Below are 27,775 nucleotides of genomic sequence, written 5' to 3'. Positions count from 1 at the left end.
AATTCTTGATGTTGATTGAAAATTCAAGGTATTCTCCATGCAGCTAAATTTAAAGTTCTGAGCTGGCTGTGAAGTATCAGAGAGTTTTTCTGAGTCAGCCGTAGTGGGAATGGAAGCAAGATCCATGGAGGGCTGTGACAAGTTCCTTAGTAATGGGTACCAGTGCTGGCGTGGCCAGTCCGGAGCAATGAGGATCATTTGTGGTCTCTCTGATCTGACTTTCGATAATACCTTGCTCAATAGAGGTATTGGTGGGAAGGCATAGACTGCCAATGCTGTCCAACTGAATGATAGGGCTTCCACTTTCCAGGCTAAGGAGTGATAAGTCCTTGTGCAAAATTTCTGTCGTTTGCAATTGTTGGGTGAGGCAAATAGATCTATGTCTGGACATCCCCACCTTTGAGTTATCATTGAAAATACTTGTGGGTGTAGTCTCCACTCATGAGGATCTGCCATATTTCTGCTTAATTTGTCTGCCAATATGTTTTCCTTTCCTGGCAGGAATTGTGCTTGCAGTTGCACTTGGTAAGTCAATGCTGTGTTCCACAACGTCATTGCCTGTCTGCATAAAGGGCAGGAGTGTGCTCCTCCTTGTTTGTTTATGTACCACATCACTGTGGTGTTGTCTGTCCTTAGTAGTTGTCCTGGATGCAAGAGGTCCTTGAAAGCTGTCAGTGCATTTTGCACAGCTAGCATCTCCTTTTGGTTGATGTGAAGATGCATTTGTTTTGCAGACCATTTTTGCCCTGTATGCACTGTCCTGCCATGTGTGCTCCCCAGGCGTAGTCTGAAGAATCTGTTGTCATAGTTTGGTTTGCTGGAGGTAAAACGAAAGGAAGACCTTTGTTTATTTGACATGCTTGAGCCCACCATAGGAACTCTTTTTGGAGGCATGGAATGAGAGGTATACTTGATTCAAGGATGTGCCTGTGTTGAGACCATACACTTTTCAGGTACCATTGTAATTTCCTCATATGCAGCTTTGCATATGGGAGTAGTTGAATGCAGGATGCCATGAATCCCAATGCCTGCAGGATTTTCTTTGCAGTGAGCTGGGTAAAAGTTGCCATCTTTTTGAAGTATTGAGTCAATTGTTGTTGTTTGTCTGGCGTGAGAAAAGCCATCTGGGCCGTTGTACTTAAGCTGGCACCCAGGAATATTATTTGTTGCGAGGGTATTAGCTTTGACTTATTTTTGTTTACTGTGTACCCTAGGCAACTGAGCAGTTGTATTACAAATGTCAGATGCTTTAATAGAACGTCCTTGCTGTCCGCTTGGATCAGGCAGTCGCCCAGATATGGGTAAATTTGTATTCCTCGTTGCCTGCAATATGCAATTACTGATGCAAGGCATTTCGTAAATACTCTGGGCGCAGTAGATAAGCCAAAGGGCAATGCAGAGAATTGATAATGCGTTGTACCTGCCAAGAATCTGAGGTATCTTCTGCAATCTTGTCTGATAGGGACTTGCAGGTATGCCTCTGAGGTCCAACGTTACCAGCCAAGACTCCTTGCCCAGCATGGGAAGAAGCTGCTGAAGTGTGAGTATTTTGAATTTGAGTACCTCCAGGTATGTGTTTAGAATTGAGAGGTCTAAAATGGGCCTCCAGGCTTTGTCCTTTCTTGGGACTAGAAATAGTCTTGAGTAAAAACCTTGACCTTGCTCCTTTGTAGGTACCTTTTGAATTGCTTTCATATCCATGAGAGCTGATATATGAGCTTGTGCCTCTGCCCACTGGTTTGGAGGCATATTTGGCATGCCTCTCATCCGTGGTAAAGTGTGGAAATTAAATTTGTATCCTCGGGTAATAATATCCAGAACCCATTTGTCCTTTGTTATAATGCGCCAATTTTGTGGAAATCAAGCCAGTTTTCCTCTCACAAATGCTGCCAGGGCAATTCTGCAAGGCAGGCGAAGAGGGAAGTCATTGTGTTTGTTTCCTGAAGGGTTGAGATCTTTCGTCTCCCCCTCTGAGATATTGTTTGCCATTGTCTAGGCCTGAAAGAACCTTGTGGCTGGCCTCTGCCCCTTGGGCGTCTGTATCTACCTCTTTGGGGTCTGTCTGATGCAGGAAAGGACCAGTTTTTTGATGGCCAGTTTCTGCTGAAACGAGGAGGTTGTACCTGTAAAAAATCTAACTGTTTGCATAGATTTTGCCTTTTCTTCCATTTTCTTTAAAACTTCCTCTGCTTTGACACCAAATAAAACATCTTTCTGTAATGGAGCATCCAAAAACTTTGCTTTGACATGTTCTGGTAAGGCTTGTTCTTTAAGCCAAGCATGCCTACGTATTACAGACTGTGACAGCTGCTCTACATGAGGCTTCCAATGAATCAAAACCACACTGTAAGGTATGCTTTCCCACCTGTTCTGCTGCATGCAGCAATTCCTGCATCTCTTTGAAATCAGGTTGATCTGTCTGAGGGGTCATTTTCTGTTTTAACTGTGTAATCAAGTACTGTTGGTATTTTAGCAGTTTAAGGCCCTCATGGCCAAAGTGGCAGATGTATACACTTTCTTTCCCCATCTTTCTAATGCTCTGGAATCTCTTTCAGAAGGAAGAGGATTCTTAGCAGTAGAGGCCTTAACCCCTTTGGGACCCTGGGAAATGGTTTCTGGGTCTGCAGTAGGACTTTTATATAGAAACTTATGAGTGTCAGGAACTCGGTAATATCTGTCTGGTTTAGCTGGTGCTGGAGGTAAGGAATCTGGGTTTAGACTAGATTCGGAGTAAACATCATCCAAAATGTCTAAAACTGGAGGAATTGCTAGGGGTCTATGCTGTGGAAGAAGAAGAAACTCCCGGAGTCTTTTCTTAGAGTCAGAATAATCTTGGCCTTCCAAGTGGAAGTGTTCCCTCAAGGTGTGTAAAGTTTCCCCAAAAGAGTAGTCTTCAGGGGGGGGGGGGGGACAGAGAGAATGGACTCTTCAGCATCTGAATCTTCATAAGGAAGGAAGGAGTAATCCTGGTCCTTAGAGTTGCCTGAAGAAATGGATGCTTGGTCAGAGGAGGGATAATCTTCCTCCAGTCTAGGCCTTTTGTCGGGGGGGGGGTTGGGATCCCCTGATAAGGGTAATTAAATCCTCAGCCATCTTAAGCATCTGTTTTTTAGGCATAGGGGCCTGTGGGGGAGTGTGTGGACCCGGCTTCCTAACTTTCAAGGGAGCTTTAGCATAAGACTTAGCAGAGATAGTTGTCGGTTTGAAGACACCTTCAGAAACCGAAGGCCTATCCAAAATTTCCAGATCACTGTCAGGACTGGCGTCTGAGGGGTGAGGTGGAACCGGTTCTTGAGGCCCAGCTGCATCAGTCTGGGAGGCCGTCAGAATTTCTGAATCAGCGGTAGTCAGGGGCTGCGTAGGCGCCTCGCTGAAAACCGGAGAACCGGCGTCAGGCCTGGCTGAAGCCTCGGTAACTGGTCTTGGTCTTGGCTGTCTGTCCTTATCCTTGCGTTTTTTAAACATTGCTGATGTCGGTTGCTCCGACAGCATGCTATAGTTAAATTTTCTGCCAAAATACTGCTGGGCGAAATCTGCCCGACACGTAATTGTACGTTTGTTGAACCTAGCACAAAACCGACAACCAGAGACGTCGTGGTCTGGGCCTAGGCAAGGAATACAATAAGAATGAAAATCCTTATGAGGTATTTGCTTCCCACAAGAAATGCAATTAACTTTGTCTGACATCGGTCTGAGGCAAGAAAAGTTTCCCCAATGGGGTACTTAGCTTTAGAGAAGACTTCGGGCTGAAATTCGATTCGAAAATCTCAGGAGCTGGCCGATCGGCACTTGCTAACTGCTTCTGCTTCGGGCACCGCACGGCAAGAAAGACTGAAGAAAATGGCGTCGGCTGCCTCTTTTATACCCCTGTCGCACTGACGTCGGGGAAGAAGCGACGACAACAGATGCCGGACCAAGGCTTTGGGATTCGGCCGACTGCGGGACCGCCTGACGACAGGATAACCCAAGTGTGATGACTGCAGCAGTATAACACGAACATCCATCTTAACATAAGTGTTCAACAGCATAGAAGTCATTGTTTAACATCATCTTCCCCCCAGGTCTCCGCTAATTGTGACAGCAGTTTTGCCCCTATTTTAAGGTTGAGTGTAGGCCTTGGTACCAGTAACTACACAAATGTCACAAGAGAGGTGCAATGGTAGTTCAATATAATGCTGATACACCAGGGATAGTCGCCACATTAAACATATGTAAGGACCTAGCCATATCCCCTAAAATGAAGTCAAAATTAGGGTAAAACCACAAGTTGCTTATAGCAAGCAACAACTTAAAAGGGCTATTAGAGAGGCAAAAGTATTTAAGTCTACTGTACAAATGTGGAATGTGTAAATACTGTAAGTTTATAAACTATGATCCATATGCCACTATTTCTGGTTACAACAGGACTATTCAATGCCCTGGATGTTGCAATTGTAGCACAAAAATGGTTGTTTATGCTGCAACCCAGAGCACATTAGAGATATAAAGAACAAAAAAACTAGCAAAGCCCTATAAATGCATAGCTTGAATTGTAACAATTTTAAAAGGTTCTTGTTTTTTACTATAGGTAAAGTAAGTGAAAACGAGAGAGGAGGGGACTTTAAAACTTTGCTGGAAATTAGGGAAACAGTATGGCAACTGAGACTAAACGCTAGGCAGCAACCAGGTATTAATGATTGCTGTTCTGCTGCTAGGATATTAAAATGCAGGTTTGATTGTTACTTTCACTATTTATAGTATTTATGGAAAAGTATTACTTTTACTGTTTTACACATATGGTTTTAACAAATAACTTTAGTCATTTACAATGTAAAGAATTTTTAGTAAGTTACAGTATTTTATTAGATGTAATTGTAAACATTAGTTTTTAATTAACGGGATGTTTAGAAGCTGATGAATAATGTATTTATTATTTACTTTTTATAAGGGCGTTAAGTTTATGCATTAAAGGGTTAAATATTTGCATTTGTAATTTATTAGGTCATGTGACGATTTCTGATTAAGTGTGATTTTAATTGCTTTTACTCTAATGAAGCCCTAGAATGTAGAAGGGCGAAAGCACTGAGTCTATGGAAGTTAGTGGATGTTAATATTTTTTGGATTAAAAATGAACTCCAATAGCTCTGTGGTTTGTGGTGTGTGTGTGTGTGTGTGTGTGTGTGTGTGTTTTCGTTGCTTTACTAGTAATGCATCTAGATCCCAAGGAAAGTCCACCTTTTTAAATGGCGGTCTCTCATGCAAAACCCCTTTCAAAAATATTTTGACATGTGAATACAAGCTAAAATAGCCCAGAAAGCTTGATGGAGGAGAAAAGCCATATGACAGTAACTCATACAAATATTTCAAGGTCAGAGAACAACTAGCCCTGAATAGGTGCTGGTTATGTTGTGGGCACCAACTAGAAAACCTTTTCCATTTGCTAATACATAGTTTTCTAGTAGCAGTAGTCTCTCTTGCCTCTATTAGTACCTGCTGCACATCCTCAATAAACAAGTGCCTAAAGGGAATTAGGACCCTATCACCCAGGCAGTCAGCTGAAACTGATTGGGATGCATCATACACCCCATACTTGAGTGAGTAGATCCAATCTGTGTGGAAGCCTGTGGTAATTGCCCCTGGCCATTTCCAAAAGGAAGATCAACTGTTGCCTAGGTCAGAAAGGATTCACCACAATGATCTTCGTGGATTCCTGCTTTATCTTCAAATTACCCCAGACATCAGTGGAAAGGGTAGAAAGAGCATACAGGAATATTTCTGTCCAATGAAAACAAAAGGCTCGTCTTCCAGGGCTTCTTATATGGAGTCCTTGAGCAGAATCTTGCCAGCTGATTGCTCAGATGGGAGTCAAACAGGTCTACTTGAGGAACTCCTCACAGACAGCTCAGATGCTGAAGACCTCCTGATGTAGTTTCCATTCATGAGGGTCTGCCCTTGTACTGTGGAGCTTGTCTGCCTCACAATTTTGCTCTGACAGCCTGCAGACTGAGAATGTGCTGTGAAGCAATATCCCACATTAACATGTCTAACTCTGCAAAGGGGGTATAATCTAGTTCCCCATGCTTTCCTGCTAATATACCACATGACTGTGTTATCGTCTAACAACTTTAAGAGGTCCCTAGGACCAAAGATGATTCAGAGATTTGAGTTCCTTGATCAGTGCAAGCATCTCTTACATTAATGTTCAGGTGTCTGTCCTTGGTATCCCACACAACTTCCACTCTCATCCCTCCTGGAAATGCTCCTCAAGCAAAGTCGAATGTGTCTGTGATGACTGTAACTGCTTTGAAAAGGGGGGCCAGGATTTAGGGATATTAGCTGCCTCCACCAAGTGATTTCTTTTCTGACAAATCACAGCACTGGGATTTGAAAAAAAAAAAAGGATGTGGGTGCTGGGACCAGAGAGACTTCAGATACCACTGTATTTCCCTCATGTGGAGTCTTGCCAGCAGTATCACAGGAAAATACAGTTGTGGACTCATCATAAATGTAGATGTTAGAGGACACTGGAATCCTAATTCATGTGATTTCCTGCTGTGGAAGCCCTTGGCCAGCCCAGCTACCAGAGAATTCTTTCGTCCTCTTCCTGTAGCCAGTGGACACCATGACTGACATCAAAATGTCTGGGTATAAAGGGAGTCAACCAGAGCCAAAACTTCAGTACTTTCTCACCCCTAACAGACAGAAGCCCTGTAACCAGACCCTAAGGTCAACAGCCTAAGCTCAGAAACTCCAAAGTGTGTACAGGAGGGACACCCTAGAACTAGAGAGGAGAATGCCCACTCCAAAGACATGGGGCAAGAGGGGAAGGAAAGATGGAAAGAATACTGTAACAGTGAATATACTCCCAACATCCACATTTATGGGAAATATACACTGCTGTACTATGTTTTTCGTGTTTCATTGTTGCAGTCTAAATTGATGGGATGACTCCCACACCTGAAAGGAGGGTGGAAGACATTTTAAAGAGTGGAAATGATGCCCTGCAAGATGGCAGTGGAAATCCCTGCTCTGGACTTGGAGAAGGTAGGAAGGTGATAATCTGTGGTGAAGGTATGCACAGAGAATCAAGTAGCAGCTTCCATAATGTGCTTTGTGGCCACCCTTTTAAGAAAGGGTTTAGCTGCAGTAGCTCTAGTAGAATGAGACCTCACAGAGTTTGGTGGCTTCATCCACTGATGGCTGTGGCAAAACAAGATACAGTGAGAGATCCATTTGGAGATTGTTTGCTTAGAAAAGTACAGTTGTGTACACTTACCATAATGTAGATGTTTGAGTGTATTCACTGTTGCAGTCATTACATTTGGGTTATCTGCCTGCAAGTAGCCCTCAGTCGGCCTGATTAACAAAGTCTTGGGTCCTACGTCGAATGCTGTCTCTTCTTCCATGACGTCAGAGGTATAAAGCATGCAGCCAACGCCATTACATCAGTTTTTTTTGCCTCAGATGTCAGGTGCCCCCATAATGGGAAGCAATTATATACAAGGTTATACCTCCAACAAAATGCAAATACACCAGAAAGCTGAAATACATTAGGCAAGAAGAAAGGTATAGCCAAGAGAAGTCAGGGGGCTGGAGGGAGGGTAACCAGGACTGCAACAGTGAATACACCAGAACATCTACATTTATGGTAAGTGTACACAACTGCACTATGTTCTTCATGTTTCACTGTTACAGTCATTACATTTGGGTAGATTCCCAAAGCTAAGGAAGGGAGGAGGAAGTTAGAGAGCATTAGTGCCAGCTATTAAGCCCTGCAAGACTGCAGTGGCAAAACCAGCTCTGGATTTAGAAAAAATAGGCAAGTGGTAATGCTTGGTGAAGGTATGTACAGATCTCCAGGTAGCAGCTTCTAGGATGTCCCTGGTAGGGACACCTCTGAGAAAGGCTGTAGAGGTAGATGCAGCCCTGGTGGAATGTGATCTTATCCCTGTGGGGTAGGTTTTCCATGGTGCTTATAGCAGAAATGAATGCAATGGCCTATACACTTAGAAATGGTTTTCTTTGAAATGGCCTTCCCCTCTGCCCCTACAACAAATGCAACTAGCAGCTGTTCAGTTTTTCTGAGAGGCTTAGTCCTGTCCAAATAAAATCTAAGTTGTCTGTGCACGTCCAAAGAGTGCAGTATTAGTTTTCCTTTGTTTTGTGGATTAGGAAAAAAGGTTGGCAAATGAATGGACTGATTAAGGGCCACACAGGGTACCACCTTGGGCATAAAGGATTGGTCCTAAGAGACACTCTGTCAGCATGGAAGATGATGAAGGGCTCCACTGCCATGAGGGCCTATAATTCAGACACTCTTCTTGCTGAAGTGATGGCTAGAAGGAAGGCTGTTTTCCAAGAAAGGAATTTCAACTCTGCAGTTCAGCTGGCTCAAAAGAAGCTAGAGTGAGCTTTTCTAAAACAAAGTTAAGGTCCCTGGCTGGAGTAGGGGCTCTCCTGGGTGGTCTTAAATTTTTAGCCCCTCTGATGAATTGTTTCAGCAGGGGTGAAATGGCTGAGGCATGAATTTTAATTGATGAGAAAGAAAACCCTTGTGGAGCATCTCTGTTAAGTACTGAAGAATATGAGGTAAGCTGGGCACTGTTGTGCCCATCCCTTGAGTCTGGCTCCAGGAACAGTATCTTTTCCACTTTTCAGCATAGGATTTTCTAGTGCTAGGCCTCCTTGCCTCCAGAATGACATCTAGCACCTGCTTACTGAGGGATGTTATTGGAGAGCTCAGGGAATTAGCCAGGCTGCAAGGTTCAGGGTTTGAAGCTGGGGGTGGAGAATATGGCCCTCCTGCTGGGACAGCAGGGAAGGGGTCTGAGGCAGGTGCCATGGGTCCAGCAATGACACACTGTGCAAGACAGGGTACCAGTGCTGGCGTGGCCAGTCTGATGCAAATCAGTATTGTCCTTGGTTTGTCTTGTTTGATCTTTAGCAGAACCTTCGAGAGGAGAGGCAGAGGGGGAAAGGGATAAACTGAGAGGCTTTCCCAGGTGAAGGACAGGGCATCCACTTTCCAAGCTTGACTGTGGGAAGTCCTTGTGCAGAATTTGTCCAATTGGTAGTTCTGAAGGGAGGCAAACAGGTCTATCTCTGGGTTCCCCTATTTGTTTCTCAAAATGTTGAATATCTTTAGTTCCATTTTCCACTCGTGTGGGTCCATGAGATTTCTGCTTAGGTCATCTGCCAGTGAATTTAGCTGGTCTGGCAGGAATTGAGCTTGCAGGTGCACTTGGTAGCTCAAGGCTGTGTTCCACAGAGCCATGGCTAGTCTGCAGAGAGGATACGAGTGGGTTCCCCCCTGTACCACATAACAATGGTGTTGTCTGTCTTTACCAATAATTGTCCTGGAAGAATGTGGTCCTTGAATGCTGTCAGGGAATTCTGTATGGCTAACATTTCTTTTTGATTGAAATGCAGGTGCATCTGACTCTGGTTCCATCTGACCTGAATGCACTGCCCTGCCAAGTGAGCACCCCCATGCATAGTCTGATGCGTCTGTTGTTAGGGTTTGGGCAGCAGGGGGTAGAGTGAATGGCAGTCTCTTGTTGTGGTAGCAGGCCTCTGCCCACCAAAGGAACTCTGTCTTTATACAAGGAATGATAGGAATCATTGATTCCAGGTCCTGAGAATGTTGACACCATAGGCTTTTTAGATAATATTGTAGTTTCCTCATATGCAGTCTTGCATATTGAATTAGTATAATGCAAGAGGTCATGAACCCCAAGGCTTGCAGCATTTTCTTTGCAGATAGCTAGGTCTTTGTGGCCAGTAGTTTGAAGTAGGCTGTCAAATAAATTGTTTCTCTGGCTTGAAGTAAGCTATCTGGGAAGTTGTGTTCAAGCTTGCTCCCAGGAACACAATTTGTTGGCAGGGTACTAGATGAGATTTCTTTTCATTTATGCTGTACCCCAGTGAGGTTAGAAGTTTCTTTACAAAAGTCAGATGATTTAGTAGCATGTCCTGGCTTTCTGCCTGAATTAGACAATTGTCCATGTATGGGTATATTTGAATATTTCTTTGCCTGCAAAATGCAATGACTGGAGCTAGGCACTTTGTGAATACTCTGGGCACAGTAGATAAGCCAAAGGGAAGTGCAGAGAACTGATAGTGCATGTAGCCTGCTCTGAAGCGTAGATAATTCCTGCAAGATTCCCTTATTGGAATGTGCAGGTAAGCTTCCTTTAAGTCTAAGGTTGCCAACCAGGCATCTTTGCCTAGCATAGGAAGCAGCTGATGAAACGTTAGCATTCTGAATTTTGGGATTACCAAAAAGTGTTTACAATAGAGAGGTCCAGGATAGGATGCCAGGAGCAGTCTTTTCTGGGTACCAGGAAAAGTCTTGAGTAAAAACCTTGTCCCCTTTCTTCTGCTGGGACAAGTTGAAAGCCCTGATACTTAGAAGAGAGAGAACCTGCTGTTGAGCCTCTGCCCACTGATTTGGGGGTAGGTCTGGCCAACCGTATGGGGTTGGGTAAGGTGTGGAAGTGGAATCTGTATACTTGGGAAACTATATTTAAAACCCATTTGTCCTGGGTAAGAGTTCCCAGTTTTTTGCATGCAGGGCAATCTTTCCCCCTAAGGGAGCAGGCAGTTGTGCAGGACTTCGAAGGTTTAAGGTTAAGTCATTGTGACAGTTTTCCATAGGGGTGGCTTACTACTTCCAGCTTTGGAAGTGGAAGCCCCCCCACTGCTTAGGCCTTTGAGTACATTGAGACTGTAGCCTAGGTGGTCTGCTGTTCCTGGGTTTGGACTGAGTAGGCCTGGAAGAGACAGGAAAGGACCAGTTCTTAGAAGGCCAATGCCTACTGAATCTGGGAGGCTGTACTTGCAGGAAATCTTTAACAGTTTGCATAGATTTAGCGTTTTCCTCCATCTTTTTAAGGACAACTTTTGCTTTGGTGCCAAACAGTTGGTCTTGGTTTAAGGGAGCATCCAGTAATTTAGCTTTAACATGATCTGGCAAATTTTGCTCCTTAAGTCAAGCATGCTTTCTAAGACTAGAGCCAGTGACAGCAGCCCTGCAAGATGCTTCTATAGAGTCAAAACCACATTGCAAACTATGTTTACCAACTTATTCAGCAGAATGCATTAAATCCTGTAATTCTTTATTTTCAGCACAGTCAGGAATCAACATCATTTTCTGTTTAAGTAGTCCCATAATATGTTGCTGATACTTTAACATATGAAACTGGCAGTTTAAGGCCCTAATGGCCAAAGTAGCAGAAGTGTATACCTTCTTACCCAATCTGTCCAAGGCCCTGGAATTTCCATCAGAGGAGGTAGGGTTTTTGGCAGTAGTAGCCTTAATGCCTTTAGGTCCCTGGAAAATGGTCTCTGGGTCCGCAGTAGGATTCTTGAAGAGGAACGTATGAGAGTCAGGTACTCTGCAATACCAGTCAGGTTTCCTGGGAGCCGGAGGTAAAGTGTCTGGGGCCAGGCTAAATTCCAAGAAGGCATCATCTACAATGTCCAGGACATGAGGGATAGCTAAAAGCCTGTATTGAGGTAGGAGTAAGAATTCCCTAAACCTCTTTTTGGAGTCAGAGTAATCTTGGCTTTCCCAGTGGAAATGCTCCCTAAGAGTGTGCAAGGTTTCAACAAAAGAAAAATCTTCTGGAGGGGAAGCAGAGGGAATTGAGTCCTCTGTATCGGAATCCTCATAAGTAGAGAAGGGCAAATCCTGGTAATCAGAAGAAACAGAAATTTCAGAATCCTGATCAGAAGAATCAGAAGGAAAATCAGTTCTAGGTCTTTTAGAGGGTGAAGGCTGGCTTCCCCTAATTAAAGTAATACGGTTTTCTAGGCATGGGTTGAGTTTTAGGCCTTGAAGAAGAAGATGGCGTTTGTTTGAAATGCAAGTCAGTAAGCCTGAATACACCCTGAGAAGCCTGTGACTGCACAGCAGCTCCGGACCCATCCAAGGTAGAGACATCCGCAGGTTCCATAGTCGAAGAAGCATCTCGTGGCATACTGGACTCAGAATGGATCTCAGTAGAGGCCTGCAAATCTGAAGTAGCGGATATCAGGGGCTGCAAAAGTGCCTCACTGACTACCGGCGAACTGGTGATTAGCTTAACGGAAGTGTCGTCGGCAGCTTTGGACCACTACGGTCTGTCTATCTTTACGTTTTTTCGGAATGTCGGTAGTCATATGGTTTACTGAAGCCATTTCTGGACAATTGAACAGAGTACCGAAATAGTCTGATGCAAAAATGAATTGATGATGAATAGTTCGAGGATTGAATAAGGACAAAACCGACAGAGAGGAACGTCGTGGTCTGGACCTAAGCAAGGAATGCAGTACAAATGAAAATATTTATGAGGTATTTGCTTTCCACAGGTAATACAACTGTTAACTTTTACTGACATTGGTTTAGAGCAAGAAAAAGGATCCCCAATGGGGTACTTAGCTTTTTTGAAGACTTCGGTTCTGAAACTCAAAAACGAAAATTTCAGGAGTCGGCCAACCGGCACTTGCGAACTGCTTCTGCTTCAGGCATCGTACGGCAAGAAAGACTGATGTAATGGCGTCGGCAGCATGCTTTATACCCCTGACGACCTGACATCATGGAAGAGACAGCATCCGACGCAGGACCCAAGACTTTGATATTCAGTCTGGCTGAGGGCTACCTGCAGGCAGATAACCCAAATGTAATGACTGCAACAGTGAAACACAAAGAACATCTGGTCTGTCCTCAAAAGCTACAGACAAAAGCCACAAAAAGCTAATCAGACTTCCTAACATTTTTTTGTTCTGTCCAAGTAGTATCATGGTTGTCTATACATATCCAATGTGTGAAGGATTAATTCCCCTTTGGTTTGAGAGTTAGGAAAAAAGGTGGGCAAGTGGATGGTCTGGTTTACAAAGATCTCTGCAATCACTTTAGGCATAAAGGAAGGGCTGGGTCCTAAGAGGCAGACTGCCAGGATGAAAAATGAAAGGTTCTATGCACAAGGGCCTGAAACTCTGAAGCCCTTGCAGTGGAAGTAATGGCTAGCGAAAAGGACATTTTCCAGTTGAGGAATTTGACAACTGTGGAGGCAACTGGCTCAAAGGGAGAAAGTGAGTTTTTCCAGAATGAAACAGATCCCATGGGGGAACAGGAGGTTTTCCCAGGGGGGTCTAATGTGAATAACATCTCTCAGGAAGTGCCTCATGAGGGAATGGGAGAAGAGAGGGGCATTGAGTTGGCAGATAATCAGGAATTGCTGAAGCATGGAATTTAACAGAGGAATAAGAATGTCCTTCGTCAGAAAGTCCTAAAGTATGCAAGGATCAGAGGCATCTGGGCTTCAAGAGGGCTCTGCCCTTTTTGCCTGTACTGTATAGTGAATGCCTCACATTTGTCAGAGTAAGATTTCCTTGTTCTAGGTCTCCTGGCTTCTTTAAGAAGGTCCAGGACCTGTTTGTTGAAGGATGTCTCCCTCCAAGGGGTCAAGGAGTCATTCAAGCTGTCAATTTGAGTGTGTTCAGGTTGGGGTGTATATAATAGTGCCCTTGTTCTGTGTCAATAGGTCCACTCGTTGGTGAACCAACTAGCTTTCTTTTCTGCTTAGACTGAGCATTACAGGATATTAATGCTGCCTTGGTCATTCTCTGGCTATTAAGATTACCCTTGGTCTTTCTTCCCTTATCCTCACCAGTACCCTGGCGAGCAACAGTACTGGGGGGAAAGGCAGAGAGGAAAAGGTCTGTCCAAGGGAAGGAGAAGGCATCTGTCTTCCAGGATGACAGTGTGTTGAACCTTGAGAAAAACTTTTTCAAGTGAGAGTTTCCTTTCGTGGCAATACGGTCTCTCTGGAAAAACCCATTCTTTAGCAACAGAAAAGCATCCTGATGCAGCTGCCACTCATGAGGGTCTGAAAACCTCCTGCTTAGGTGATCCGCCAGTTGATCTGTTTCTGCTGGTAGGTACCAAGCCATGAAGTGCAGGCCTAGAGAATTTCCAGTTTCCCAAAGGACCATTGCTTGGTGGCAAAGAGGGTAAATGTGAGCCCCCCCCCGGATTGCTCGTTTATGTACCATACAACTATGGTATTCTCTGTTTTTACTAGGAGTATTGCTGTTTCCATTGATCTTTGAAGGCAATCAGACTTTTTGGACTGCCATCGGTTCCTTTAGCTTGATGTGGTTTTCTTTTATTTAAGTCCCATCCACCCCATGACTGTACGTTTTTAGAATGCTCCCTAGGCTATTCCTGAGGCATCTATGGTCAGATCCTGGTCCTCTCGGCAAAAGACAGACCAGACAATGACTCTCATTTACTCTAAAGTGCAAGAACCTTCTGTCAGATTTTCCGATGGGAATGTGGGGATATACATCCTTTAGATCCAAGGTTACCATGTAAGCATTAGCAGAAATCATGGGCAGCAGTTTTTGAAGGGTTAGCATTTTGAACTTTGGTACCTGCATAAATTTGATAAGCCTGGACAGGATCAGAATAGGCCTCAAGGTACTCTCCCCCTTCTGGGGATAAGAAAAACCCTTGTGTAAAATTCCTTTCCTTGGTATGGGTTTGGTACTGCTTCCACAGAGCCTTAGGTGCACAGGAGTTGTATTTACATGAAGGTCTCTGTTTGTTGGTTTGGTGTAACATCTGGAAAGCCTGATCGAACTACTGGTTGATTGAAGTGAAGTTTGCAACCTTTTTTTTATGATTTTCAGAACCCACTGACCCTTGATGACAGTCCAAATGTTTAAGAGAATCAGTATGCCTCCTAGTCTGAGGGAGGGGAGGGACTTGAAGGGAGAGGGAAAGGGAGCGTCATGGAAGAGTTATGACTGCTCCCTGCTGGGTCCCGGTTGACATGATCCCAAAAGCTTATTGGGATCTATTTGCCACTGTCTTGGTTACTGGTGCTGCCTTTGATTCTTTTCCCTATGAGATCTCCTACGTCGTAGGCTTAGACTGGGAAGCCAGAAAGGACAAGTGTTTGGTATGACAAATGCGGCTGAAGGGAGGTTAAACGTGAGAAAGTTCTTGATCATTTGCACAAACTTGGCCTCATCTCCCATCTTCTTTGGCAAGGCTTCAGCCTTAGGGCTAAAAAGGAAATTTTCGTCCAAAGGAGCATCCAAGAGACTGGTTTTCACATGTTCAGGGAGAGTGTGTGTTCCCTCAGCCAGGCAGGTCTTTCAAAGATAGATCCTACAGCTGCTACCCTACTGGAAACTTCCAGAGCATCACAGCCACAGTGCGAGGAGTGCTTAGCAACTTGAGACCAAGAATTACGCAAGTCTAGCAGTTCCTTGGAAAGGGTCTTATTTTCAGTCCCCATCAATTTTTGTTTCATCTGGTCTAAAATAATTTCCTGATAATTCACCAAATGAAGCTAGATATTTAAAGCCCTCATGACCAGGGTAGCAGAGGTGTAGACTTTCTTTCTGAACCTGTCCAAGACTCTGCTTTGTTAGTTGGTAGAGTATTTTTGAAAGTGATAGCTTTAGCTCACTTAAGGCCCTAAAGTCACCATTTCTACATCTGCTGCACGGTTCTTGAAAAGGAATCTGTGGGAATCCAGAACTTTGTAGAATCTATCTGGTTTTCAGGGGGCAGGAGGAGAAGAATCCAGCTGCAAGGAAATATCAGCAAGACATCCACTACCTCTAAGACTGGAGAAATGGCAAGAGGTTTACTGTCACGGAGTTAAAGAAATTCCCTAACCCTCCTCAGATTGTGGATAGCCCATGATAATTTTGACCGCTATTTAAATTATTCCCTCAGGGTACTCATTTACTTACTTAACATTTGTTGACTGGGAAAGTCTGACAGAGCCTATTTTCAGCAAAGGCCCTGGGAGAAACACTCCAGACACAGGTCTTTGGAAATGTGGGAGAAAACCAGAGTACCTGGAAGAAGCTCACGCAAACACAGGGAGGACATGCAGACTCCACACAGAAAGCACCCCAGCTGAGAATCGAACCAGACAACCTCTTGCTGTGAGGTGACAATGTTAACCATTGCACCACTGTGCCGCAGTATGAAGGGTCTCCCCAAAAGAAATGTCCTCAGGAGGGGAAGCTGAAGCAAGGCTATTAGAATCTGAACCCCCATAGGAGGCAATGGATAAACCTTCCTCAAAGATGGAATCATTATCCTCAGAATCAGAATATTCCTGAGGGGAGATATTGCTTTTCCTTTTACAAGGAGAAGATTCAGAGGGCAGAAGCTGGAAGTGAAAGGTGTCTGGATCTGACTATGGTGCTCAAATCCTCAACCAACCTAACCAGATCCTGCTGACAGGCCTAAGACTGGGAGTGGTAGCTGGAAGACCATGGCTGGAACAAGCTGCATGCAGCTTTATGTGAGGCTGCAGGCTCCGTGCTAGGGATGTCAAGTGGGTGGAGAGCTGAATCCCAGGTACAGTGAAGTGAGGCAATCTCCTGATGAGGAGAGACTCCAGACACCCCCACCCTGGTTTGAGAGAGGTTGTCAGAAACCAAAATGTGCAAAGCAGTTCCGGACCAAACACTGAGCTAAGTCCTTCGGATTGTGTGGAAGAAGATGGACCCAGAGATATATCAGACTCCGAACAGGTCTCGATAGAGGCCTGTGCCACAACCTAGTTCAGTGGTGGGAACTGTGAAAGTGTCTCATCTTCTCTGATAATAACCAGCCTAAGCGGACTGACAGATGGCAAGATAGCATCACCTGGAACCACAGGTTTTGTACACTGTTCCCACTTACACCTAGGAAGATTAACCTCGGCCTGACCAGTGGACAACACAGTTTGTGAAGGCTCTAGTGACTTGCTTAAGTGCCTAGCAAAAATCTCAGCCCTATACTTGATGATTCTACTGTTAAAATAAACACAGCACCAACAGGTAGGAATGTTGTGCTCTGGACCCAAACAAGTAACACAAATAAAGTGCAAGTCTCAGAGTAGTATCTGCTTGCCACAGCAGAGACCATTATTAACCTTTTCTGATCTCAGTCAAGTAACATATGAAAAGTTCCCCAGAAGAGTACTTAGCTTGAGATGTCATCTTTCTCTGGTACCAACAGACCGATGCACTGACTAGCACTCTACTTACGGCTCCACTGGCAAGGAAGAACTGGGGTTATGGGGCCTGCTGACTCACTTCATACCCATATGTCTTGACGTTGGTCAGGACGTCTGCCAGCTACAGCAGGAGGAAGAAAAAATTCTCTGGTAGTCAGGCCGACCAAGGGCTTCTACAGCAGGAAATCCCATCAGTTAGGACTGCAAAAACGATACATGAAGAACATCCACATAAGCAATGCGACTCAAAATATTGAGGTATTCCCTCACAGTGACTGAAGTTTGAGTGGAAAACCTTGGAAATATATCTAGATATACATCTATTTTTTCTGAGAACAAAAGCTCTTTGAACAGAGAAATCTAGCAGACAACCCAAAATCACAATCTTGCAGGAAGGAGTCAAAAATGACTGCTGAATGTTTTCTTGGAATTCCAATTTGTGTAAAAGTCTCTTACTCAAGTGACAGTTTCCTGACACTTTGAAACAAGACTATGCAAAGATGAGCTATATCTAGAGCTAGACACTAACACTCTTGGCACAGTGGACAGTCCAAGGGTAATGCAGACAACTGATAATGTGATCCAGACAAACTCTTTAAGAAATGCCTGAAGTCTGGCTGAATAGAATTATAAGCATCTTTTATATCCAGTGTTAACAGGAGACTTGAGAACAAGAGTGACAGAATACAAAGTAACATTTTGAACTTGGGCATCATCACAAACAGGTTTAGGAAGCAAAGATCCAGAACTGGTCTTCAACTATTTTCTTTCCTTGAGTGCTAGTCAGTGCATCGATCTGTTGGTACCAGAGAAAGGCGACATCTCAAGCTAAGTACCCTGCTGGGGAACTTTTCAAGTGTTTCTGGACTGAGATCAGAAAATGCCGTTGAATAAAGACTTTCCCCATCTGGGAAGGATGGACTGGGTCCATCACTCCCTGGGACAACACATGATAAAAGACAAGTGAAAATAAGAGTTTGGTCAGGTGGAGGAGGATAAAATTGTCCCCTGGAAATTAAGAATTTCATCCCACTGCCATCGATAATCTTGATGAATGATCTTCAGAACCCATTAGTCTGAAACTATCAGTTGCCTAAAAGAAAAATGGAGATTCAGACTGTCTGGAAGGAAACGGGGCTGCCAGGTGTAGGAGTGGAGGACAAGGTCCCTTGAATAGTCATCCTGACTTGTTGGATTGTTGGTTATGGGAGGGCTCTTGTATTCTTTTTGGAACTCACTACCATTTCTTCCTAAACATCGGTTTATCAGCATTTTGCTGAGGCAGTTTATTTAGTTTCTTTCCAAAACTGGATGAGAAGTTACAGAATCCCTTAGAAAATTTAGGACTGAAAATTCTTAGGGATTCCATGTATCAGCTTACCCTTTCATCACACTTTTTGATGACCTCTGCAGCAGAGGGGTCAAACACTAAATTCTACTTTGGATACACATTTAAAGTCCCATTTTTCACACCATCTGGGAGGTTCTGAGAATGCAACCAGGTAAACCTCAAAACAGTACCAGTGTTCAAAACCCTGGAAGAAGCATCAACTGATTCACGCACATATGGTGAACAAGGAATTATGACCTGTAAAATGGAAGAAATCAAACAATTTAATAGATTTTTTCCTCATAAGAAGAAACCGCAGAAAAAAGCACTACGCACACTTTCACAATTCATCAGAAAAAAAATGTAGCATCGAGACAGACTATTCAAAATTCTGAAAATCAAAGTTGCAGAAGCACACACTTTTTCCCATACTTAATTTCCCTGTCCTTGCCAAAAAGTGCAGAATTGGAATTAAAAAGAAGTTATGTACTCACCATAACGTTACATCTGAGTAGGTAACTTCATTTGTCAGCAATCTGTGGGTTACGGATCCGAGCCGTGCCGGCAGCATACCAAGCTAAAGATACGAGCTCCAAGCTCCACCCCCCTTACCCATACTACCCTGCAACTTCCTTCCAATCCTCAGATCGCATTTGCCACCTGCACAAACAACAAAACTAACTAAAAACCTGAGAAAACCTGACCCAGAGACAAACAAAACTCGAACATCCAAACCTCGATTTCAGCTAAATAACTACTCAGGTTAGGGGGAAGGGGGGAGGGATGGTTGCTGACAAATGAAGTTACCTATTCAGATGGAATGTTATGGTGAGTACATAACTTCTTTATCTGAAGTAGTTAACTTCATTTGATCAGCAACCTGTGGTGCAGATTCCCCAGCTACCCGAAATCTTGGGAGGTCCTCAAGGAAAAATATTCCAGAGCACTGCAGAGCCAAAAGTAGCCCTTCCTCTAGACACCAAATCTAGCTTACAATGAGAAATAAAGGTGCGAGAGGATACCCAGGTAGCCGCTGAACAAATGTCATCCAGAGAAACTCTAGACCAGAATGCAGCAGACGTTGCCATAGAATGAGTAAAATGAGCATGAACTCCCATTGGTTCTGGCAAGCCAGATTCTCTATATGCTAAGAGAATACAAAGTACAGTTTGGTACCTACCATAAATGTAGATGTCCGATAGGTATGCATCTGCAGTCATCACATATGGGTTGTCCTGCCTCAGGCAGCCCTTCGGTCGGACGGATTCCAAAGTCTGGGTCCGGCGTCGGCTGATGTCGCCCCTTCCCCGACGTCACAGCGCCTGGGGTATAAAAGCATCAGCCGACGCCATCTTCCTCAGTTTTTCTTGCCCCAGATGCCAGGTGCCCTCTAGGAAGGCTAAATTTGGAGAAATGCAATAAAAATCCAAACATTTGCAAAAATATATATATATATATATCTATATGTAAAAACAAATACACCATAATAGATCCCCCCAGCTAGCTAATAGAGGGGTAAACACCCTAGGAATACCACAGAGGGGAAGGAGGGAGGGTAAACCTGATTGCAGATGCATACCTATCGGACATCTACATTTATGGTAAGTACAAAACTGTACTATGTCTTTCAAGGATGCATCTGCAGTCATCACATATGGGTAGAATACCATAGCCAATCTGGGGGTGGAGGAACTAGGAAAAGGATGGTGTAGCTAAGATACCCTGCAGGACAGCCGTAGCAAAGCCTGCTCTGGATCTGGAATATAAAGGTAAATTGTAATGCTTGGCAAATGTATGCACGGAGCTCCCATGTGGCAGCTTCTAAAATGTCCTTTGTAGCCACCCCTCTTAAGAAGGCTGTGGAGGTGGCTGTGGCTCTCGTAGAATGAGGTCTAATGTTAGCTGGTAGAGACTTTCCATGAAATGAGTAACAAAAGCGAATGCAATTTCCTATCCATTTTGAAATAGTCTGTTTGGAAATTGCTTTTCCTTGAGTATCAGCAGCATATGCTACCAGCAGCTGGTCAGTTTTTCTGAAACCTTTAGTTCTGTCCAAGTAGTAGCGCAACTGTCTGTGAATGTCCAGGATGTGCAGCAGTTTCTCCCCTTTGTTTTGTGGATTTGGGAAGAAGGTAGGCAAGTGAATGGCTTGATTCAATGAAACCCTGGATATCACCTTTGGCATAAAAGTAGGATTAGTTCTTAATGAAACTCTGTCCTGGTGAAAAATAATAAATGGCTGAACTGCCATCAGGGCCTGCAATTCCGAAACCCATCAGGGCCTGCAATTCCGAAACCCTTCTTGCTGAGGTTATTGCCAGAAGGAAGGCAGTCTTCCATGAAAGGTACTGTAGATCTGCATTTGCTGCTGGTTCAAATGGAGGCAGTGATAGTTTTTCCAACACGTAGTTAAGGTCCCAAGCAGGTAGAGGTGGTTTTCGAGGAGGTTTGATGTTTTTGATTCCTCTTAGAAACTGTCTTAGGAGAGGATGAGAAAAGACAGGTGGGTCAGTACTGTACTCTGCTGAAATTGCTGAAGCATGAATCTTAATAGAAGAGTAAGACAGACCGTTGTGAAACATTTCTGTCAAATATTCCAGGATATGTGCCATGTTCATCACTTTCGCATCTAGGCCTTTTGTGGTGTTCCAGATGAGAAATCTTTTCCATTTTGCTGAATATGCCTTTCTTGTGGAAGGGCGGCGAGCTTCCATAATAATATCCTTCACTCTCTGGGATAGTTTATCCTGAGGAGGAGTCAAGGTATTCTCCACGCTGTTAGTTGCTATGTTTTCAGGTTGGAATGTAGAGTTTTGTATCTGTGCTGTGTCAGTAGAAGTGGCCATAGAGGTAGAGGCCATGGTTTCGTACGTGACATGCTCCTTAGCAGTGGGTACCAGTGCTGTCTTGGCCAGTCTGGAGCTATCAGAATCACTTTTGGCTGCTCTGCCCTGATCTTCAGTAACACCTTGGTCATTAATGGGATAGGTGGAAATGCATACACTGTCAGATTTCTCCAGCTGAAAGAGAGGCGTCCCACTTTCCATGCTTGTGGGTGGTATGTCCTTGAGCAGAATTTCTTCAGTTGATGATTGTGGGGGGATGCAAATAGATCTATGTCCGGGCTCCCCCAAGATTGTGTTATCTGTTGGAAGATGTCTGGGTGCAGCATCCATTCGTGCATCCATGATATTTCTGCTTAAGCTGTCCGCCAGTGTATTGTCTTTCCTGGCACAAACTGAGCTTGTAGCTGTATATTGAGTTTCAAGGAAAGATCCCATAGATTCATTGCCAGTCTGCAAAGAGGGTAGGAATGGGTACCTCCTTGCTTGTTTATGTACCACATAACTGTGGTGTTGTCTGTCCTTATTAGTAGGTGGCCTTGATGGAGAAAGAGTTTGAAGGCCTCGATTGCATGTATCACTGCTAGCATTTCTTTTTGATTTATGTGCATGCGTAGCTCCTTTCGTGACCATTGTCCCTGGATACCTCTGCCCTCCATGTGTGCTCCCCAACCTAGGTCTGAGGCATCCGTTGTAATAGTTTGGGAGGTTTTTGGCTTTGTGAAGGGCAACCCTCTGTTGGACTGGCTGGCCTGAGCCCACCACAGAAATTCCTTGTGAAGGCATGGAATGAGTGGGATTAAAGTTTCCAAACTGTGACTGTGCTGAGTCCATAAACTCCTTGGGTACCACTGTAGTTTTCTCATATGTAGCCTTGCTTGTGGAACCAAAAGAATACAGGATGCCATGTAACCCAAGGCCTGCAGGATTTTCCTTGCAGTCAGCTGAGTTTGTCTTGTCAGATTCTTGAAGTAATCCGGTAGCTGACTTTGTTTTTCTTCTGTGAGATAAGTCATTTGGGTGGTTGTATCTAGATCCACACCCAGAAAGGTTATTCTTTGGGATGGAACAAGTCTTGATTGGTGCATGTTGACTGTATATCCAAAGGCCTGTAGAAGATTGATGGCATAATTTAAATCCTTTATCAAAGTTTGTTGGTTGTCTGCTTGTATAAGGCAGTCGTCCAGATATGGGTAAATTCGAATCCCCTGGAGTCTGCAGTGTGCTATTACTGATGCCAGGCATTTCGTGAATACTCTGGGCGCAGTAGATAAGCCAAAGGACAATGCTGAGAATTGATAATGCTCTGACCCTGCAAGAAATCTGAGGTGTCTTCTGCAACTTTGTCTGATAGGGACATGCAGGTATGCCTCCTTGAGGTCTAGAGTCACCAGCCAAGACCCCTTGCCCAGCATGGGGAAGGAGTTGCTGTAGAGTCAGCATTTTGAATTTTGGCACAATGAGATAAGTATTCAGTGCGGACAAGTCGAGAATTGGTCTCCATTGATGCTCTTTTCTTGGAACAAGGAATAGCCTGGAGTAAAATCCTTGGCCTTGTTCTGAAATAGGAACTTTTTCTATGGCTTTCATTTGTAGTAAGTTTGAGATTTGCTTCAAAGCCTCTGCCCTTTGATTTGGTGGCAGACCTGGCATGCCTTTTCTTTTTGGCAATGTGTGGAAATGGAACCTGTATCCGTTGTCTATTATTTGGAGTGTCCATTTGTCTCTTGTAATGCTGTGCCAATTTTTTGAGAATAAAGAAAGCTTTCCACCCAAAGGTGCTTCTAATTGAGCCCTGGTTGGCGGAGTCAAAGCAAAGTCATTGAGATTGTCCTTGTGCAGCAGTTGCAGGCCCTGAACTGCCTGTCTGGATTGGAGGTTGCCATTGACGGCCTCTGTAGGAGCCCCTAGCTTGCCCTCTACCTCTGGCACACCTGTTCCTGTTCCTTTGAAATCTTTCTGTGTCCGGAAAGGACCAATTCTTGGAAGGCCAATTTCTGCTGAATCTAGGCGGTTGGACTTGAAGAAAATCCTTAACTGTTTGTACAGATTTTGCCTTTTCTTCAAATTTATTTAGGACTTCTTGAGCAGTGGAACCAAATAACTTTTGCTTTTCCAGTGGAGCATCCAAAAGCTTAGCTTTAACATGGTCTGGCAGAGATTGTTCCTTCAGCCAAGCATGCCTACGTATGACAACACCTGTCATTGCTGACCTACATGAAGCTTCCAATGCATCATAGCCACACTGTAAGAAATGGTTGCTAACCTACTGGGAGTTATGTACCAGATCCTGAAGGGATTTACAGTCAAGGGGTTCAGTAGAAGACAATTTCTTATGCATTTCTTCTAACAAATACTCTTGATACTGTATCATATGAAATTGACAATTTAATGCCCTCATAGCAAGAGTGGCAGAAGTATACACTTTTTTACCCCATCTCTCTAATGCCCTGGACTCCTTTGCAGAGGGGAGTGGGTTCTTAGTAGTAACAGCTGCAACCCCTTTAGGGCCCTGTGAAATAGTTTCAGTGTCAGCAGAGTGGGTTTGTAAAGAAAATTGTGTGTGTCCGGGACCCTGTAATACCTATCGGGCTTAACAGGGGCCGGAGGCAGAGTGTCAGGGGTCATACTAGAGTCAGAATACACATCATCAATGACATTTAAAACAGGAGGAATAGCCAAAGGTCTATGCTGAGGTAAATGAAGAAAAGTTCTTAGTCTTTTCCTGGAATCAGAATATTCCTGGCCCTGCCATTTGAAACGCTCTCTCATAGTGTGAAGGGTCTCCCCAAAGGAAAGCTCTTCAGGAGGGGAGGCTGAGGGAATAGATTCCTCTGCATCCAAATCCTCGTAGGCCGAATAAGCCTCCTCCTGGTAGTCTGAGTGATCCGAGCCAGCAGAGGCCTCCTCTGAGGAAAGGGGATCAGGGGGATCCACCCTGGGCCTTTTGTCTAGAGGGGGTTGGGAGCCCCTGTCCGGATGGGACTGAGAGCCCCTAATTAAAGAGATAAGATCCTCTGCTAAGGTTAGAATCTGTGAACTAGAAGAGGGTCCCTGAGGAATACCCCTGGGAGGCATGGCTTTAGTGTGCTTTGCAGCTTTAGCCCTGGTGAAGGCCTTAATAGACATGGATGCAGGAGGCCTGGCTGCACCACGTGCTGGTGTAGCTTTGTCTACAGGGATGGTGTCGGAAGATTCTAATACACCAGTTTCGGAAGGCAATTCTGTAACCGACTCGGTAGGGGCCTCCGGGACCGAGGCTGTCGGTTGTATTAATTCATGGTTCGGAAGTTCCAAGGACTCTGTTTCAGCTGAGACCGAGACACTCACGGTAGGCCTAGCTGCGGTTTCAGCCGAAACCACGGTCCGCGTGTGTCGGTCCTTGTCTTTCCGTTTCTTAATTAAATGAGATGTCGGGGTTTCTGACGGCATTTTGTATGAAAAACTATCCCCAAAAAACTCTTCTGCGAACTCCGACCGACGTCTAAGAGTGCGTCGGCTGAAGTAAGCGCAGGCTGAACAGGCCGAGACGTCATGGTCTGGGCCTAAGCAGGGGAGACAGTAAGAGTGGAAATCCTTATGAGGTATTTGTTTCCCACAAGTTAAACAATTATTAACTTTTTCTGACATCGGCTGAGGCAAGAAAGAGTCCCCAACAGGGTACTTAGCTTTTGAAGTCTTCGGATAGCGATTTTACTGGAGCTGGCCGACCGGCACTTGCGAACTGCTTCTGCTTCGGGCACCACGCGGCAAGAAAGACTGAGGAAGATGGCGTCGGCTGATGCTTTTATACCCCAGGCGCTGTGACGTCGGGGAAGGGGCGACATCAGCCGACGCCGGACCCAGACTTTGGAATCCGGCCGACCGAAGGGCTGCCTGAGGCAGGACAACCCATATGTGATGACTGCAGATGCATCCTTGAAGGACAACTCGAAATCCATCTGGCGAGAGTTACTGTAGAAATCGGTTTCGCTAGAAAGGGTTTTGCAAAGGAGACGAAAAGTTGGTCAGATTTACGTAAGACAGCTGTCCTATGTAAATAAAAATGTAACTGTCTGTGAACATCCAGTAATTAGAAGTTATGTCCTTACCATAACGTTCCATGTGGAGTGTTCATCTCGCCTTTGTTCTTGCACCTGGGTTCGGAGCCGATCCTCGGCTCCGTGTCGGCCGCTTGGCAAGCTCTGCATCGAGAAGAAGCTCGAGACCAACCTAACTCCCACAATCCCCCTCTGCCTTTACCTCAGATCTAGTTTGCAAGCAAACCAGAAGTCAACAGAGAGAATAACACATTCATGCCAAGAACAACATAACTGAAAAAAATATATACATATATATATATATATATATATATATATATATATATATATATATACACATATATACACAACAACTGCGTAAGGCAGAAGCAGGAGAAACCAAACCAGACACCAAACTGAATGTTCTTCCTGAGGGTGGGAGGGTGGGAATGTAAGAACAAAGGCGAGATGAACACTCCACATGGAACGTTATGGTAAGGACATAACTTCTAAATGTGAGTGTGTTCAATCTCGCCGTTTGTTCTTACACCTGGGTAGCGTCCCCAGCTCCATGTTCCTGAGGAACTCACGGGAGAACGTTCCTGAGCACAGTGGAACCAAAGGTTGCCCTGTCCCTAGAAACCGTGTCTACCTTGTAATGAGAAATGAATGTATGTGGTTTAGACCAAGTGGCAGCTGCACAAATAGTGTCTAATGGTAAGCGAGCTGCATGAGCCAGGGATGTAGATACCGATCTTGTAGAGTGCCCCTTGGGCTTGACAGGTAAAGTTTGTTCCGAAGCAGCATAAACAAAAATAATGCAATCAATTAGCCATTTGGAAAGGGTTCGTTTAGTAACTGCTATACCTTTCCTGCTGTCTGCAAAGGCTACAAAAAGCTGGTCTGTTTTTCTGTGATCCTTTGTTCTATCCAAGTAAAATCTAAGTTGTCTATGAACATCCAACTTGTGTAACATATACTCCAACTTATTGGAGTGGTTTTTGAAAAAGGTAGGGAGCTCAATGGATTGATTAATGTTATTAACGGAGCAAACTTTGGGGAGAAAGGACGGATTAGTGCGAAGAGATACTCTATCAGAGTGAAAGATCAAATAAGGGTGTTTAATAGAAAGAGCCTGAAGCTCTGACACCCGTCTGGCCGATGTAATGGCCACCAAAAAGAGTGTCTTCCACGACAAATATTTCAAAGGACAAGAAGAGGCTGGTTCAAACGGTGGTAGCATCAACTGAGATAATAGAAGGTTCAGATTCCAAGGTGATGTAGGAGTTCTAACTGGTGGTCTAATATGGAAAGATCCTTTCAGAAAGGCCTTACAAAGTCTGTGAGCCATAACAGGAGCCCCACATTCTTCCACATGAAAGTTGGAAATGGCAGCCAATTGCACTCTCAAAGTGGCAGGAGAAGCTCCTTGGTGGAACAATTCAGTCAAAAACTCCAAGATCTTATTTAAAGGAGCTATCACAGGATCCAATTGCTGTGTATTTGCCCAGTGAACAAAACGCTTCCATTTACTAGTGTAAGTCTTTGTAGTGGAAGCTTTATGAGAAGCCACTAGTATATTCTGAACTGCAGTAAAGAAGATCAGACCTGGCTAAGTAGGGAAGCGGAGCAGCCAAGCTGCTAGTCTGAGGGAAAGTAGCGAGGGGTGGGGAGCCCCTGACGAGTGGGTCAGTAGATCCGGCTCCGGGTCCAGGATCCAGGGTTCCCGAATGCGGTGTGCCAGAAGAAAGGGAAACCAGATTTGACGAGGCCAGAATGGGGCAATGAGGATAATCGTCCTTTGCAGGTTGTTGGCTTTCTGCAGAAACTTTGCAATCAGGGGAAAGGGAGGAAAGGCGTAAAGGAGACCCGGGGGCCAATTGTGAACCAGAGCGTCCCTGGGGACTTCCCCTGGAGGGGGTAATAGGGCAAAATAGCTCCTGCATTTGGCGTTCATTGGAGACGCAAAGAGATCGCAGGAAGGCTGGCCCCACTTGCGAAAAATCTCCTTCGCAACTGACTGTTTGAGGGACCACTCGTGAGGTAACAGGATTGCTCTACTCAACCTGTCGGCTATGACGTTGGATGACCCCGGGATGTGCGTTGCTATCAGAAAGCGACCCGTGGACTCCGCCCATTGCCAGATTCTCATGGCCTCTCTGCATAGCTGACAAGACTTGGTTCCCCCTTGTTTATGTACCAGACTACGGACATGTTGTCCGTCTGAACTGCAATAGTCCCTAGAGGAAGAAGGGGAGCAAAGTGTTGCAACGCTAGAAACACTGCCCTCAACTCTAGAACATTGATGTGCAGATTGTACTCTAAATTGGTCCATTCGCCTTGGACTGTCTGTCCCTGAAAGATGCCCCCCCACCCTATCAGGGAAGCGTCCGTGGTCATCGTAGCTGTCAGCGTGGGTAGCACAAATGGTCTCCCGCTGGAAAGATTGCAAGTCCGGAGCCACCAGGCCAGGTGTGATTTGCATATGTTCGTGATGAGAAGTTCGTGTGTCAGGGGTAACTGTTGGAACGACCATTGTGCAAACAGTAGCCATTGTAGAACTCTCATGTGCAGTCTTCCCAAGGGTAT

The 27,775-nt window shown here is 44.7% G+C and overlaps 1 protein-coding gene across 1 annotated transcript in view; it reads right to left on the bottom strand.

Annotated features, from left to right (window-relative positions):
* The window catches only part of ADAM10 (ADAM metallopeptidase domain 10), a gene marked incomplete in the record, with an annotated part of 1,900,398 nt that overhangs the window by 1,142,016 nt on the left and 730,607 nt on the right, over positions 1-27,775 (bottom strand).

The sequence above is a fragment of the Protopterus annectens genome, chromosome 7.part1 (assembly GCF_019279795.1).
Source record: "Protopterus annectens isolate FY-2018-M chromosome 7.part1, PAN1.0, whole genome shotgun sequence".
NCBI lineage: Eukaryota > Metazoa > Chordata > Ceratodontiformes > Protopteridae > Protopterus > Protopterus annectens.
The sequence above is the reverse complement of the archived record's forward strand: the minus strand, read 5'-3'. Positions and strand labels throughout refer to the sequence as shown.